Source organism: Bacillus rossius, chromosome 3 (genome assembly GCF_032445375.1).
Source record: "Bacillus rossius redtenbacheri isolate Brsri chromosome 3, Brsri_v3, whole genome shotgun sequence".
Lineage (NCBI taxonomy): Eukaryota > Metazoa > Arthropoda > Insecta > Phasmatodea > Bacillidae > Bacillus > Bacillus rossius.
The window spans coordinates 49,341,084-49,355,782 of record NC_086332.1 but is presented as its reverse complement, the minus strand read 5'-3'; the positions used below and the strand labels follow the sequence as shown (position 1 = coordinate 49,355,782).

At 38.8% G+C, this 14,699-nt stretch overlaps 1 protein-coding gene across 2 annotated transcripts in view; it reads right to left on the bottom strand.

Moving 5' to 3' along the window:
* Positions 1 to 14,699, bottom strand: part of LOC134530653 (uncharacterized) — a 114,595-nt gene that overhangs the window by 35,242 nt on the left and 64,654 nt on the right. The window lies entirely within an intron of this gene.

The following is a 14,699-nucleotide window of genomic DNA, read 5'->3' as shown; positions in this document are numbered from 1 at the left end:
CCTGGTTCTTCAACTTAACAAGTACTTACATTTTACATTTTTAAATTCGAATTTGTTAAAGAACAATGGCTGAAATGATGTGTGTTATAAACTATAAGTCCTTCTATAACTGGTGTGATTTATAAGACTGTTATATTTTGAGGATAGTATGACCAATAGGATGATAATATGATGTGACATTGGCTTGATACTTCGCTTGAATGAAATTTAAATGATACCTTGAGATGAAAGCTGCAAGTGCGTGCATTGCGTGTTCATTTCATTTGATGAATTTGTTTCCAAATGCGTTACCTTATTTTGGTGCGCTTCTTCTTTCAATGGTGTTTTGACTCGAGTATTATAGTAATTGGTTCTTGATTTGACTAGAGTATTATTCCAACCGGTGCGTGTATATAAGCGAGTCCTGGACAGCAGGTCGCTCAGTTTGTTACTGACGCCGTCGGTGTAAGGATCACCTAGTTTGATTCTACTGGTGCATACGTCGTGTAATTGCCTGTTCTTGAGACTTCGATGGCATCTTTACCATCTAAAACGCCGAACTTGATGGACGACGCACCATCGTCTACGGGAACCCTGACGTCAGCTACGGTGGAGAAGGTGCAGATCCCGTCGGCAAAGACGACGTCATCAAAAGAGGAGATTTCAACAGTCGCGATACCGTCAGCAGGAGAGACTTTAATGCCGGTGGTGCTGACTACGCAGGAAAACTCGTCGAACTTCGTTTCGCCCTCGATGGAAACTTCAATGACTGGTGATTCAACACCGACTAACGAACATCGGTGCTGTTACTGTGACAAGATTTTCACAAACAGCAGCAATACTCGACGACATGAGAGGAGAGAATGCGCTAAGAACCCTTATCGTAAAATGTTTGTTTGTGAGAAATGTCACAAGCAATTTGCAAGACAAGATAATATGAAAACGCACATGAAGACATGCAAAGGACCTGCTGTGCGGCAGAAAGTAAAGGTTTCGGTGCAGCAACGATGTATTGATGTTCATAAGAGTATGCCTGGAGATGGTGTAACTGCTGCAACAACATCATCTGGTTCGGGTCTGAAAGGATCGTCTTCATCACCACGGTATTCTTGCAGCTACTGTGATATGTCGTTCGCATTTTCTCATGATGCACGAAGACATGAGCGGAGTAAATGCAAGAAGAATCCATCTCGTATAAAGTTTCGCTGTGATGGGTGTCATGAATGGTTTACACGTATTGACAGTTTGCGACGACATGTGAAAAAATGCAACGGTAAAGTCCGTGTGTCTACTGAAGAACTACCTGTAGAAACTTCGACTCCTCGCTTTAGATTGGAGACTCGTAAGAGAACAAGCAAGAAAACCGATGTGCAGCAACCGATTGGTATGACGTCTGAACATGAAAATAAACCTAAGACTGTGTTCGGCGCATTACAAGTGAATGATAATGGGTTCTACTTGGCGCAGTCTGCATTTCGTGGGACATTGAAAGACTACTATTATCCAAATACGTTAGGTGAGTCGAAAGACATTTGTAATTTTCTTGATGATATCAAAGAGAACATAATCAATCAGCTTACTGATGATGTAGCAACAAACGGTTCATTAAAATACAACTTGTGGTTGGACTGTATATATGGAAAGCCGTATCCATTCGAAGACGAAGTGAAGAAGTGTGCATTCAAGACATCGGCTGCAGTAATTTACAGTTCTAACGATGTGAAGCATACTGTTAAAAACGGTATCCAGAAACTCTGTCAAGAAGAGGAGGACTATGTCTGTAAAGGTTCTGGCTGGACTCTTTCTAGTATAAGCCGATTGGAGCTAAGAATTAGTCATTTCACGCCGCTGCGGACCTAAATGATTATAAGATTGCTGGCTTTCGCAAGTGTTCGTGTAGTAAAGTAGAAATTATGTAATAAAGTTTATTTTGTGAAAGAACTTGTGTTGTTTTCTTTCTCGAACCTGCCACTATTATATTATGTTTATTTTTTTCCATCTTCATTCCGAATCGTGTCAAGGGCCTGAGTCGACCTAATTAATCATTTTATTGTTTGCAAATTTATTTAATGAATTTGTAACTTTTTCCTGAATCTCTAGCAATATAATTACGAATTTTCCAAGATGGTGGTGTTGATGGCTTATAGGATGATGGTAGTAGAGGTTTTAAAGTCTCTTTAAGAATGTTGAAGATGGTTTATTGAAATTATTATTATTTTACATAAAATTAAACATTATTGCATCGATCAGGTATCGAACAAAGGACGGGAATCCAGCGATTCAATAAATAAATTAATGGGTGATTTATTTAATAAATTTTGGAATCTTTCCCGAATTCCTAGCTAAATAATTATGGATTTTCAAGATGGTGGCCAAATGACAAGATGGTGGGTGTCACAGTAATAATAAATGATTACTGCACTCTAGCGGGTAAGAATTAAACTAACATGGCGTGAGCGCACTCTCACAAGATGGCTGCCTCCAGCAGACGAAAACAAGATGTCGGCCACCAGCAGACGAAAACAAGATGGCTGCCACCAGCAGACGAAAACAAGATGGCGGCCACCAGCAGACGAAAACAAGATGGTGGTTGATGTTTACATCGAATTTCAAAGTTCGAAAAAAAAAATTCAAATCCAAGATGGCGTCCGTGACACAAAGTGCAACGGTGACGTCACGATTCAAAGTTGGTGGAAATTTCTAGAAATACAAGATGGTGGATGGATTAGCATGGATTGGCATACAGATTAGTATGGATTAGCATACAGATTAGCATAGATTAGCATACGGATTAGCATAGATTTGCATAGATTAGCATAGATTGGCATAGATTGGCATAGATTAGCGTAGATTGGCATAGATTGGCATAGATTAGCATAGATTAGCATAGATTAGCAAGGTCAAAGGTCAAGTCCTGATAGCGGCTTAACAGTGGCTTGCGTTAGGGATGATTAAGCCACTTTTAGGACTTTTCTATCCACTGGGATTTTTACGGAATAAAACGGGAAATTTTCCCTCGAAACGGGAATTTTTCCCTCGAAAACGGGAAATTTTGAGTCATTTTGAGTCATTTTTGAGGAATTTTGAGGAATTTTGGGTCAAAAATGGCGTCATCCAAGATGGCGGCCGGCTCCTGGCTCCTGCGCCTGTGCTTGAACCCCCCTTTTCCAACTACTCATTCCCCTTAAGTGTTCGCCATTACCCCACTCTCCTACCCGTACAGTTTTTTTTTTTTTTAATTTCTAGCAGCATTAAACTATTAATTACAGAAATTAAATATATTTGAACCTTAAATGTATATATTTAAAATTAATATATTCAATTTAGTAAAGTTTACTGTAATTTAGTTAATTGGTATATTTAAACAGGATATTTTTTTAAATGATACATTTATGAATTGTATTTACTGTAGAGCGTGGTTTGTGATTTTTTTAAACGTTTGTATTTCAATAAAACCGTTTAGCAATGTTTTGTTGTCGTTACATCCCCATTTGAAATTTTTTTTTTCCCTTCCTTTATTCTCTTTCGTACGTTCAGAGCAAATGGTTTCACGGTCATAAGGTTTTAAATATATTTATATTCTGTAATTATTTCTTTAACATTGCGAGAGAAAAAAGAGTCCCAGTGGATAAGTAAACCGAGCCGGCTGATTGCCAGGAAATGCGTTAGACCACTGCACCACGCCGCTAACTCGACAAATAGTGTGAGAGAGAAAAAACGCAAAAACCTGTTTTAAATATTTTAAAAGCTTTTTCTCGCTTCCTAGAGCCCACTAGGCGGGATATTTTATGACGTTGAAAGGGGCACCTATCTGCTTCTACTCACACAGTATAAGACAAATCGGTGAGCATCGACTCGGTACCTCCCCTTGTTAGATTAAAAATAACATTTGAAAGAATGGCATTTGCTTGGAAATTAAAATGTATGGCAGTAGTATATAATAGGGGCTCCGGCGCCAGGGTCCAGGGGGAGATGCCTGAGGTGCCGACCGCCATCTTGGATTGTGACGTCACGGCAGCCATCTCGGATGGTTGTGACCTTGACCTTTGACCTTGACCTTGAAATTTGACCCACAAATCCTGTCAAAATTCGCCAAAATGGGCAAAATTTGCCCAAAATTCCTCAAAACTCGTCAAAATTTCCGTTTTTTTTGGGAAAACATTCCGCCAAAAAATCTCAAAATATTCCACAATTCAAAAATTAGAATTTCGAAAATCCTCAAAAGTCGTTTTACTTTAGAAACCACGAAAATTCCTCAAAGCGGCTTAACAGTCCTAAGAGCTAGCCGCTTTAAGCCGCCGAGGTCATGACCTTGAAAATTAGGATGCCATGACCCCATTTTGAATTATGACGTCATCGTTGCAATTATCGTTACGCCCGCCATCTTTAAAATCTTTATTTATTATCCTATTTTAATGAAAAAAAATTAAAATTTATAAAAATTTAAAATTTTAGTAAAAAATAATTAAAAAAAAATTTACAACACGGAGCTCGAAGTCCTCGTTTCGAACCCGGCGAGGGCAAAAAAATAAAAATGGCAACCGATCCTTCCCCCCGTGGTGGCTGCAGGTAGACTGAACCCCACCACTTTGTTAATAGCATATATATCGTCAGTTAACATGTCATGTCCGCCATCTTGTCTTCATTGCTGGAAGCCATCATCATGTTATCGTCTGCTAGAGTGCGCTGACACCATGTTAGTTTAATTCGTACCCGCTCGAGTGCAGCAATCATTTATTTTTTCTGTGACACCCGACATCTTGTCATTTCAACGCCATCTTGATAATCCGTAATTTTAATGCTAGAGATGGGGGAAAAAGTTCAAAATTCCTTAAATAAATTGGCAATAAATATACTGATTGATTCGATCGATTCCTGTTCTTCGTTTGTCTTTCGATGATGGTGCTGCCTTTTCGTTGTCGGTGCTTCCAAATGTGCTGCCTTTTCGTTTATGGAGCTTCCAAATGTGCTGCCTTTTCGTTGTCGGTGCTTCCAAATGTGCTGCCTTTTCGTTGTCGGTGCTTCCAAATGTGCTGCCTTTTCGTTGTCGGTGCTTCCAAATGTGCTGCCTTTTCGGTGACGGTGCTTCCAAATGTGCTGCCTTTTCGTTGACGGTGCTTCCAAATGTGCTGCCTTTTCGTTGACGGTGCTTCCAAATGTGCTGCCTTTTCGTTGTCGGTGCTTCCAAATGTGCTGCCTTTTCGTTTACGGTGCTTCCTTTTTGTTGATAGTGCTTCTATTTTTAATGTTGTTTTGACTCTAGTATTATAGTAAATTGTTCTTGATTTGACTAGCGTATTATTCCATCCGGTGCATGTATATAAGCGAGTCCTAGACAGCAGGTCACTCAGTTTGTTACTGTCGTCGACGGTGTAAGGATCACCTCGTTTGTTTCATCTGGCGCATAAGTCGCGTAATTACTTGTTCGTGCGAACTCGATGGCATCTTTACCGACTTTAACGACGAATTTGATGGACGTTGTACCATCGACTACGGGAACCATGACGTCAGCGATGACGATGGTGGAGCAGATCCCGTTGGCAACGACGACGTCAACACTGGAGGAGACTTCAACAGTCACGATACAACCAGCAGAAGAGACTTAAATGGCTGTAGTGTTGGCTGTACAGGAAACCTCGACGAACGATGTTTTGTCCTCGATGGAGACTTCAATGGTTGCTGATTTGACAACAACTAACGAACATCGGTGCTGTTACTGCGACAAAAATTTTTCAAACAACAGCAATGCTCGACGACACGAGAAGAGCGAATGTGCCAAGAACCTATATCGTAAAATGTTTGTTTGTGAGAAATGCCATAATCAGTTTGCCAGAAAAGATAATATGAAAACGCACATCAAGACATGCAAAGTACCAGCTGTGCGACAGAAAGTAAAGGTTTCGGTGTAACAACGAATGATTGATGTGCATAAGAGTATGCCTGGAAATGGTAGAATTGCAGTAACATCAACATCTGGTTCGGGTCTGGAAGGTTCGTCTACATCAGCACGGTATCCTTGCAACTACTGTGATATGTCGTTCGCATTTTCCCCATGATGCAAGAAGACATGCAATGCAAGAAGAATCCTTCTCGTATAAAGTTTCGCTGCGATGAGTGTCATGAATGGTTTACTCGAATTGATAGTTTGCGACGACATGCGAAAAAATGCAACGGTGAAGTCCGTGCGCCTACTGCTGAACTACCTGCAGAAATTTCGACTCCTCGGTTTAGGTTGAAGGCTCGTGAGCGTACAGGCAAAAAAAACGGACGAGCAGCAACCGATTGGTATAGCGTCTGGACATGGAACTAAACCTAAGACTGTTATCGGTGCTCTACAGGTGAATGATAATGGCTTCTACTTGGCGCAGTCTGCATTTCATGGAACATTGAAGGACTACTATTATCTAAATACATTAAGTGAGTCGAAAGACATTTGTAATTTTATTGACGATATTAGACAGAACATAATCAATCAGCTTACTGATGACGTAGCAACAAACGGACCTTTGAAATATAACTTGTGGTTGGACTGTATATATGGAAAGCCATATCCGTTAGATGACAAAGAGAAGAAATGTGCATTCAAGACTTCGGCTGCAGTAATTTACAGTTCTGACGATGTGAAGCAAACTGTAAAACACGGTATCCAGAAACTCTGTCAAGAAGAGGAGGACTATGTCAGTAAAGGTTCTGGATGGTCTCTGTCTAGTATAAACCGATTGGAGCTAAGAATTAGTCATTTCACACCGATGCGGAACTAATGATTATAAGATTGCTGGCTTTCGCAACTGATCCTGTAGTAGAATAGAAATTATGTAATAAATGTTATGTTTGAGAAAGAACTTACAGTGTTTTATTTTCGAACCTGTAATTTTTGAGGTATTTTTACATATATATATTTGTATCGCCCAGGGGTCGAACCAAGTATCGATTCAATATGTAAAGTAATGTGTGATTTTTTCGGTGAATTTTTGAATTTTTCCCGAATTTCTAGCTAAATAATTACACGATTCCAAGATGGCGGTCGTAATGGCTTCTAGGATGATGGTTGATTTGGAACCTATGCTTCTTTTAGGACTTTGATCATTATTTATTAAAATTATTATTATTTACATAAAATTAAATGTTTTGCATCGTCTAGGGATCGAACGAAAGACAGGAATCGATCGAATCAATCAGTATATTTATTGCCAATTTATTTAATGAATTTCGAACTTTTTCCCGCATCTCTAGCATTAAAATTACGGGTTTTCAAGATGGCATCGAAATGACAAGATGGCGGGTGTCACAGCAAAAATAAATGATTGCTGCACTCGAGCGGGTACGAATTAAACTAACACGGTGTCAGCGCACTCTAGCAGACGATAACATGATGATGGCTTCCAGCAATGAAGACAAGATGGCGGACATAACGTCATGCTAACTGACGATATATATGCTATTAACAAAGTGGTGGGGGTCAGTCTACCTGCAGCCACCACAGGGGAAGGATCGGTCGCCATTTTTATTTTTTTGCCCTCGCCGGGTTCGAAACCAGGACTTCGAGCTCCGTGTCGTAAATGTTTGTTTTTTAATTTTTTTTAAATTTTATTGATTGAATTTTTTATAAATTTTAAATTTTTTTCATTAAAATAGGATAATAAATAAAGATTTTAAAGATGGCGGGCGTAACGATAATTGCAACATAACGTCATAATTCAAAATGGCGGTCATGGCATCCTAATTTTCAAGGTCATGACCTCGGCGGCTTAAAGCGGCTAGCTCTTAGGACTTTTAAGCCGCTTTTAGGAATTTTCGTGGTTTCTAAGGTAAAATGACTTTTGAGGATTTTCGAAATCCTAATTTTTAAATTGTGGAATTTTTTGAGATTTTTTGGCGGAATTTTTTCCCAAAAAAAATGGAAATTTTGACAAATTTTGGGTAAATTTTGCCCATTTTGGCGAATTTTGACAGGTTTTGTGGGTCAAATTTCAAGGTCAAGGGTCAAGGTCACAACCATCCAAGATGGCTGCCGTGACATCTCAATCCAAGATGGCGGTCGGCACCTCAGGCACCTCCCCCTGGACCCTGGCGCCGGAGCCCCTATTATATACTACTTATGGCAAACCAATATTCTTGATTTAAATACTCACATAACATCTAAAACATGTTTACTTATGGGAGATCCCAGTTTGTTTGGATTCCGCATTCTCAACTTTTAACTGACAATTGCGGCAAAGTTACAAGCCATTGCTACGCATTAAATCCATACAAAAGCTCCCCAATAAATTAAAAATCTTAAGCGGTAACCGAAGTTTAAAACTAAACAGATATATATATTTTTATTTGTCCACTTTTATACCAAACTCCTATTTAAGCCAATGTTAATAATGGGTTCCACAACTACTAGCGCCGTTAGTTCGCAGGCCGCCACGAACTTCACTACGCCGACGGAGAATTAAGGTAAGTTGCCAGACCTATTGATATATTACCGTGGTTTGGACACAAGCATTAGGTACCGTTAATGAGAGTCTAAGCAATAATATAATTTACTAAACATGTCTGTCTACTAAATACAGTAAAACCCTGGTTCACCACAACCCAGGTTATCCGAAATGCTTCAGAAATCGCAGCAACCCAACAAAACATGTACTACTGTACTGCACAAAAATATTCGCGAGGGCGAGAGAGCGCTAAGTCAATGCCGGCTGACGTCCTTCTAAAGAAAAGCTGGCAGGACATTGCTGCACGGAAAGGTTAGAAGGAATGCAAGAAACAAACAAAAATTACCGAGATATTTGAATGAGTAATTCGTACTGAGTATATATTAAAGTACTAAAAATGTAATTTTCACTTTAATAAAAAACATTAGTGTGCCTTACTTAGAGAATTTTGAACTTGTTTGATTTACATACTGCAATATGATAAAAATAGTAATAGATGTTAATAGCTTAGGCGAAGAAATCGTTATATCCGAAACGGCTTCCCCGCCTTCATTTTGGTAAACCAGAGTTATATTGTACCTTAAAAAACTAAGTAAACCAACTTACACTTAAATATATTCATTGGCGTGCCCGGAAGCACATAAAGGGGAAGGAAGTGAGAGTGGCTTGTGTACATTAAATAATGATGTTCCCTGTTCTTCCTGCCAGCGCTGCCACCACCACCCTCCTTTTTTTTCTCTTTCCAGCAAAAAAAAAATCATTCAGTGTAAAATCAGGTCAGAAGGGGGACAAAGGGAGAAGAAGGAAAGTCTTCAGCATCTTAGCCCAGGGGCGTAGCCAGGGGGGGTTTTAGGGGTTCAAATCCCCCCTCTTAGCACCAAATATGTAATTAAATTTCTTATTCATCACTCAAACAAAATTCATATAAAATTTTTACCATTACAATATTTAAATTTAAGTACCGAAAACTGCTAAAATAGCACTATATTACACCTTAAAATCCCAATTTTCCCGGGGGAGGACCCCCGGACCACCCGCTTTAATACGGGGGGGGGGGGGGGGCCATGCTTATTAACACCCCCCATACACAAATCCTGGCTACGCCACTGTCTTAGCCCACCCCTTGGATCCGCCACTGAACACATTGAGTGTATTGGATTTTATTTTGCATATGTGCGCACCACTTTTAAGGTATTTTAATCGTTTCCAATTCATCCTACACACATCTTAATGCAGAGACCACACTTAACAAGACTGAAGCAGTCACTCATCCTGCCTTTCAATAATCATTAAACCAACAATACCATCATAAGAGAGCACGGACGCTGGCACTAATTCTGTACTCAACTGTATGCTGATTCTTAATACGACAGCGTTGGGGAGTAAACAGCCAAGACATTTTTTAACCTATAGTTCACTATATTTTTTTTCTAATCTAACTAAAACAAAGTGTATTTGGGAGGGGTCCGGGTTAGGGAGAGACCTAAGTGCGTCTTAGGCCGAAGCCTATACGCCTTAGACATGCTGGGATTAACCATGCAGGAGGGGTCGCATACCTTGGGATGAGCGAAATGGATATCTTCCAATATTAGTTGGGGCAGTTGTGGTTCCGATTGAATAACTTGTTATGTATCATATCAGTTATTGGGAATGAATGTCTGTTTTTAATCATTCACTATTTCAATTGCAAAGTGAGGGAATAAAAAAATTTTAAGCCATAAAAAATCATGGTGTAGGCTAATTGTAAAAGTGGCATAGTAATTTTTTTTTATTTCATTCAAAAGAAAAGAATGTTTTGTCGTGACTCCAGATGTAATTATATATCATTTGATCTAAGAACCTTTTTTTATTGGAATAATTAAGAAGAAATTCCAACTGATTGAATGAATGACACATTTTATATAATGTATCTCATATTTCGCTTAACTATGACGTGCAGACGCAACAGTCTATTGACGCAGAAATGAAACAACCTTAAGGGGCCCGCCTACATGCAGTGCAAAGTGAGCTGCAGAGGTTTAACAATCAGTTGTTTTTATCGAAACTATTTGACATGCGATTACCGATTTCGGATATAAAAGAGATTAAGGTACCGGGCATGATCCTAAAGTTGTTTAAGATGTCTCAGACATATAGTCGATTAGTAAATGCATGCTGAATAAGCCTAATTAGCGTATTTTCAGAGGCACGCCAAGCTCACAGTTTTCATTACTATTGCGTAAAACCACTTTTGGATCGTGCACCAATCCTTTCTCTTTCGCTGCGTATATAATTTGCACTAGGTCACAACGGAAAATTTTGAGAAAAACCGTGATTTCTACGACGTGTGCTGCGCGAATGTTCTTCCCGGTATGTGGCGCCGCCACGGCCGCTTGACCTTGGATGACGAGGCAGGATGAAGGGGGGTCTCCGCGCTGCCTTTCTTCCTGTCCTCTTTCAGTTGTGCTTCGCTTGCCCGGACTGAATACTCACCCCGGCTAGGGCGGGCCTGTGGACACCAGACCGGGCTGAGTGCACGCGTATTCCACAGTTAGTTGTGTTGAGGCCGAACGACATTAGAATTCAGTGTGACTGCAGGCGGGGTCATAAGGCAAGGTTACGACAGAATGCACCTCGGAAGAAGAACAAAACCATTAAAGGAAGTAAACGCCAAATCGTTGGGCATAAGTAATATTTCATTATACAAGTGATATATTCAAATCGATTTTATATGGCTTTGTTAGTTACGTATTTATTAATTTTATTTTATATGTGGCCATTAATATTTTTAATGGTATAAATTTATATGCAATCAACACTTTTAACCAAAATATGCATTTAACCATTTTAAAAACGCCAAGTTGAAATAAAGAATTTCACGTAACATTTAAAAAAGTATTTTTTTTTTAACTTCAATTGTGAATGAACGTAAGAATAAGAAGAGCCTTTTTTTTTGGAGGGGGGTGGGGGTTCTTATTTGGTAAGCAGAATTTGGTGCCCAAAGCAATTAGCTACAAACTGTTCGGTGTGTGCAAACATGCATAAATATTGCAGTATTTCAGACAGTGTAAGTTTAATTTGGACATAGAAGCTTGTCATTATAGTCACAATTAAAACAAATAGTATTTTGCCGGCTGTCCATGGCTGACTGTGATAGTTTGTAGTGGGAACACCTCTACACATTTTAAAAATTTTATACAGAAAACAAGAATAATAAGTCATAAATAGCATTTGTTGCATGTTATTAATGGCCGTACGATTAGTACACACTTCTATGTTTTTTTCCGGTGATTCAAACCATAAACGTCGGAGTCTAGCAACATACGTGCGGTTCTGGAAGTTGGAAGTGTATGCGTTCGGAGACGTACACGTGTCAATCTCGCTAAGCTCAGACTCACAGTTGACAAACGGAACTCCGTGAGAGCGGTTCAAAAAAAGTATCATATTGCATTATCGCCGCTGCTAATTGTAAAACCTTGACGAATTCCACAGGTTACTAAGAGACGTGTAATGTGTAGCCGCCGCTAAAATAAGAAAAAAACGACGCTGTGTTTATACTAATATCTCGTGTCACTTAAACCTCTCTGTGCGCTGGCGTGTTACGCATTGCGGAAAAAAGTTATCGTCTGTGCACATACCGTTCCACTCGTCTCACGTCACATTCTCATCAAGCACCCGAGCCCGGCAGTCGGACTGCATGCCTGACATTATAGCCCGCAGAATAAAACCATTTGGATATAAATGTTCAATTTTTAGTTTCTTTTGCTTACGAAGAGGCGACGCCGGACGTTTCGGCATCTAGGACCTTATTCACAATGCGCAGTCCGCAGTTTGACAACTTGCAACCGGCAGGCGGCAGTCGGAGATAAACTGTTCCACAGACAGCAGTCCAGCAGTCGCCAGTCGAGCAGTGGGATATCATCTAACTTCATTTCGGACTGCCAGACCGTCCCGGAGCAATGGCATACAAGAGATCCCACGCGGAATGACTGAAGAGTTTTAACATCAGCCGTCGTGTTTAAAATCTGCATGGATGCAACTGACAAAGTATTTTATAAAATTGACAAAGCTATATTCTGGCTGCAGGCACGGCGGCTCAAACAGAATGGATAAGTTGTTTCTGGTTGAGGCAAACGAATGGTGTTTAACCATTCAAAAACATGGCATATGAACATCCGAGGCCAAACATCCTGATGCCATTAAGACCAGGTGACATCAGGATGAAAGAAGAAAAGTTAGTGCTCCTGGAATACCCTCACGGGTTCAGTCCTAGGAGGTGGAGGTGGTGAGGCTAGGCCGGGCTTCGGCCCGAAACAACTTGCCAGACCGCCAGCTGCCAAAATATTTTCACCTATCAGAAAATCTTTCGCGATGATGTGGTTTAATCAAATACTCCCTTGGTCATGATATGTAATTTTGACTGGCGACTCCGGACTGCTGACTATGAACTACGTGTTGCCTACCGATGCTACGCTAACTGCAATCCTAAATTTTGCTTTGGAATTATACAAAAAAAACATTTACCACCTAAAACCCTGCAATGAAAATATTTAGCAAATATCTCAAATTTTAAAATTGATTTTTTTATGTTACCTTCTTTAATATCGATATTAATGATAATAACAATTTTAAAGCTTTAATAAAACCGGCCCGTTGTCGTATATCAGGTTTTTTCTATTTACGAAATTCATGAACACTGTCGTTTTTACATGTTTTATGTATAACGTATTCTATATAACTAATATTAAACAATCGAAGGATTATCAGCATTTGTTGTGAAACTTTCCTATAATGTAATAATAACACGTGTAGGGCCTATTGACGAAACAATCGTTCGTTAAATTTTTGTAATACGTATATATGTAAATTTGAGGCAACATTCCTTTTAAACTTGCTGTGCTTATTCAAAGGAAACGTGCAATTAAAAAATAATGCATCATTAGAAATGAAATTATTTTAGGAATGTGTATCTGATGAAAGACGATCCAAGGATGAATCTTTCGCACACACTGTATGCTGATGTAGAATGTAACGCCGACCCTAGTTGTTTCATGGTACGGAAAACTTAAAATTTTGTAATGAAAATTTTTGAACTGTAAATGGACCTTTCTTTTCCATCTACAACGACGCGTCTTCACAAAAAAAAAAATATTTTTGTCAAAAATATTTAGTTAATATTTTTTCCTTAAAATATTCTCATCAATACTAATATTATAAATGCGAAAGTAACTCTGTCTGTCTGTCTGTCTGTCTGTCTGTCTGTTTGTTTGTTACCTTTTCCCGGCTGAACGGCTGAACGGATCGTAATGAAATTTGGCAAGGAGATAGATTATATCCTGGGGATGGACATAGGCTATATTTTGTCTAAAAAAAAAAAAAAAAAAAAAAAAATATTAAACGTGTTAAAAAAATATATCTTAATTTTATGTAATGTGTGTCATAGATATACAAACTGTTAGTGTCATTCCTCTATGCCTGCCGTGCAATAGCTTTCAAGCCATTACGTTACGTTTTTCTATTGTAAGGAACTAAGTAGAGAGTAAGAAAAAAATAAAGATCTTGACAGTTTGTAGTGTCACCATATTTGTTTCAATTTTCAATACCGTTTTTGTATATTACAATTTAAATTGCAGAAAAAAATAATGTTTCATAAACACATAAATAGTGAGTGTGTGTCATTTCTCTATGTCCACGAGGTCTTGCCGCGTCAATTTTCTCCTTCGGGCGAACCCGTCCGCTTAGTTAAATAAACAGCTTTTATCGTTGAATGATTTCATGATTTATTTCATGAAAATCTGCTCTCATAAAAAAGTAAGTTTTATAGTCATTCAATATGTATCTCTTTCTCTCTCTCTCTCTCTCTCTCTCTCTCTCTCTCTCTCTCTCTCTCTCTCTCTCTCTCTCTCTCTCTCTCTCTCTCTGAAGATCAATCTATGAATCGTTACACATTTATTTCCTTAATTTTTTTTATTTTGATTTGATACAATATGATTTCACTAAAAATCTATTTCTACCCCTTCCTATTTTCATTTCCACATTACGAAGTTTCACTTCTTCCGCGCGGAGGGACTCCACGCAATATTTTTGCATGCAATTAAAAACTATTTTTTAATGATGCCAAAGAAGTATAACTTCTCATGCGCGTACCTAAGTACACGCACCCATTTATTAAATTTAATTTCTTCTATATTTTTTCTCCCTACCTAGGGCACTCATAATTCTTTTAAATTTCACGTGTATGTTTTCAATGTCATTCGAGTTGTACAATTTTTTTTGTCAAATTGGTCATTACTTATACTTTGTTTTATTTTGGAAACA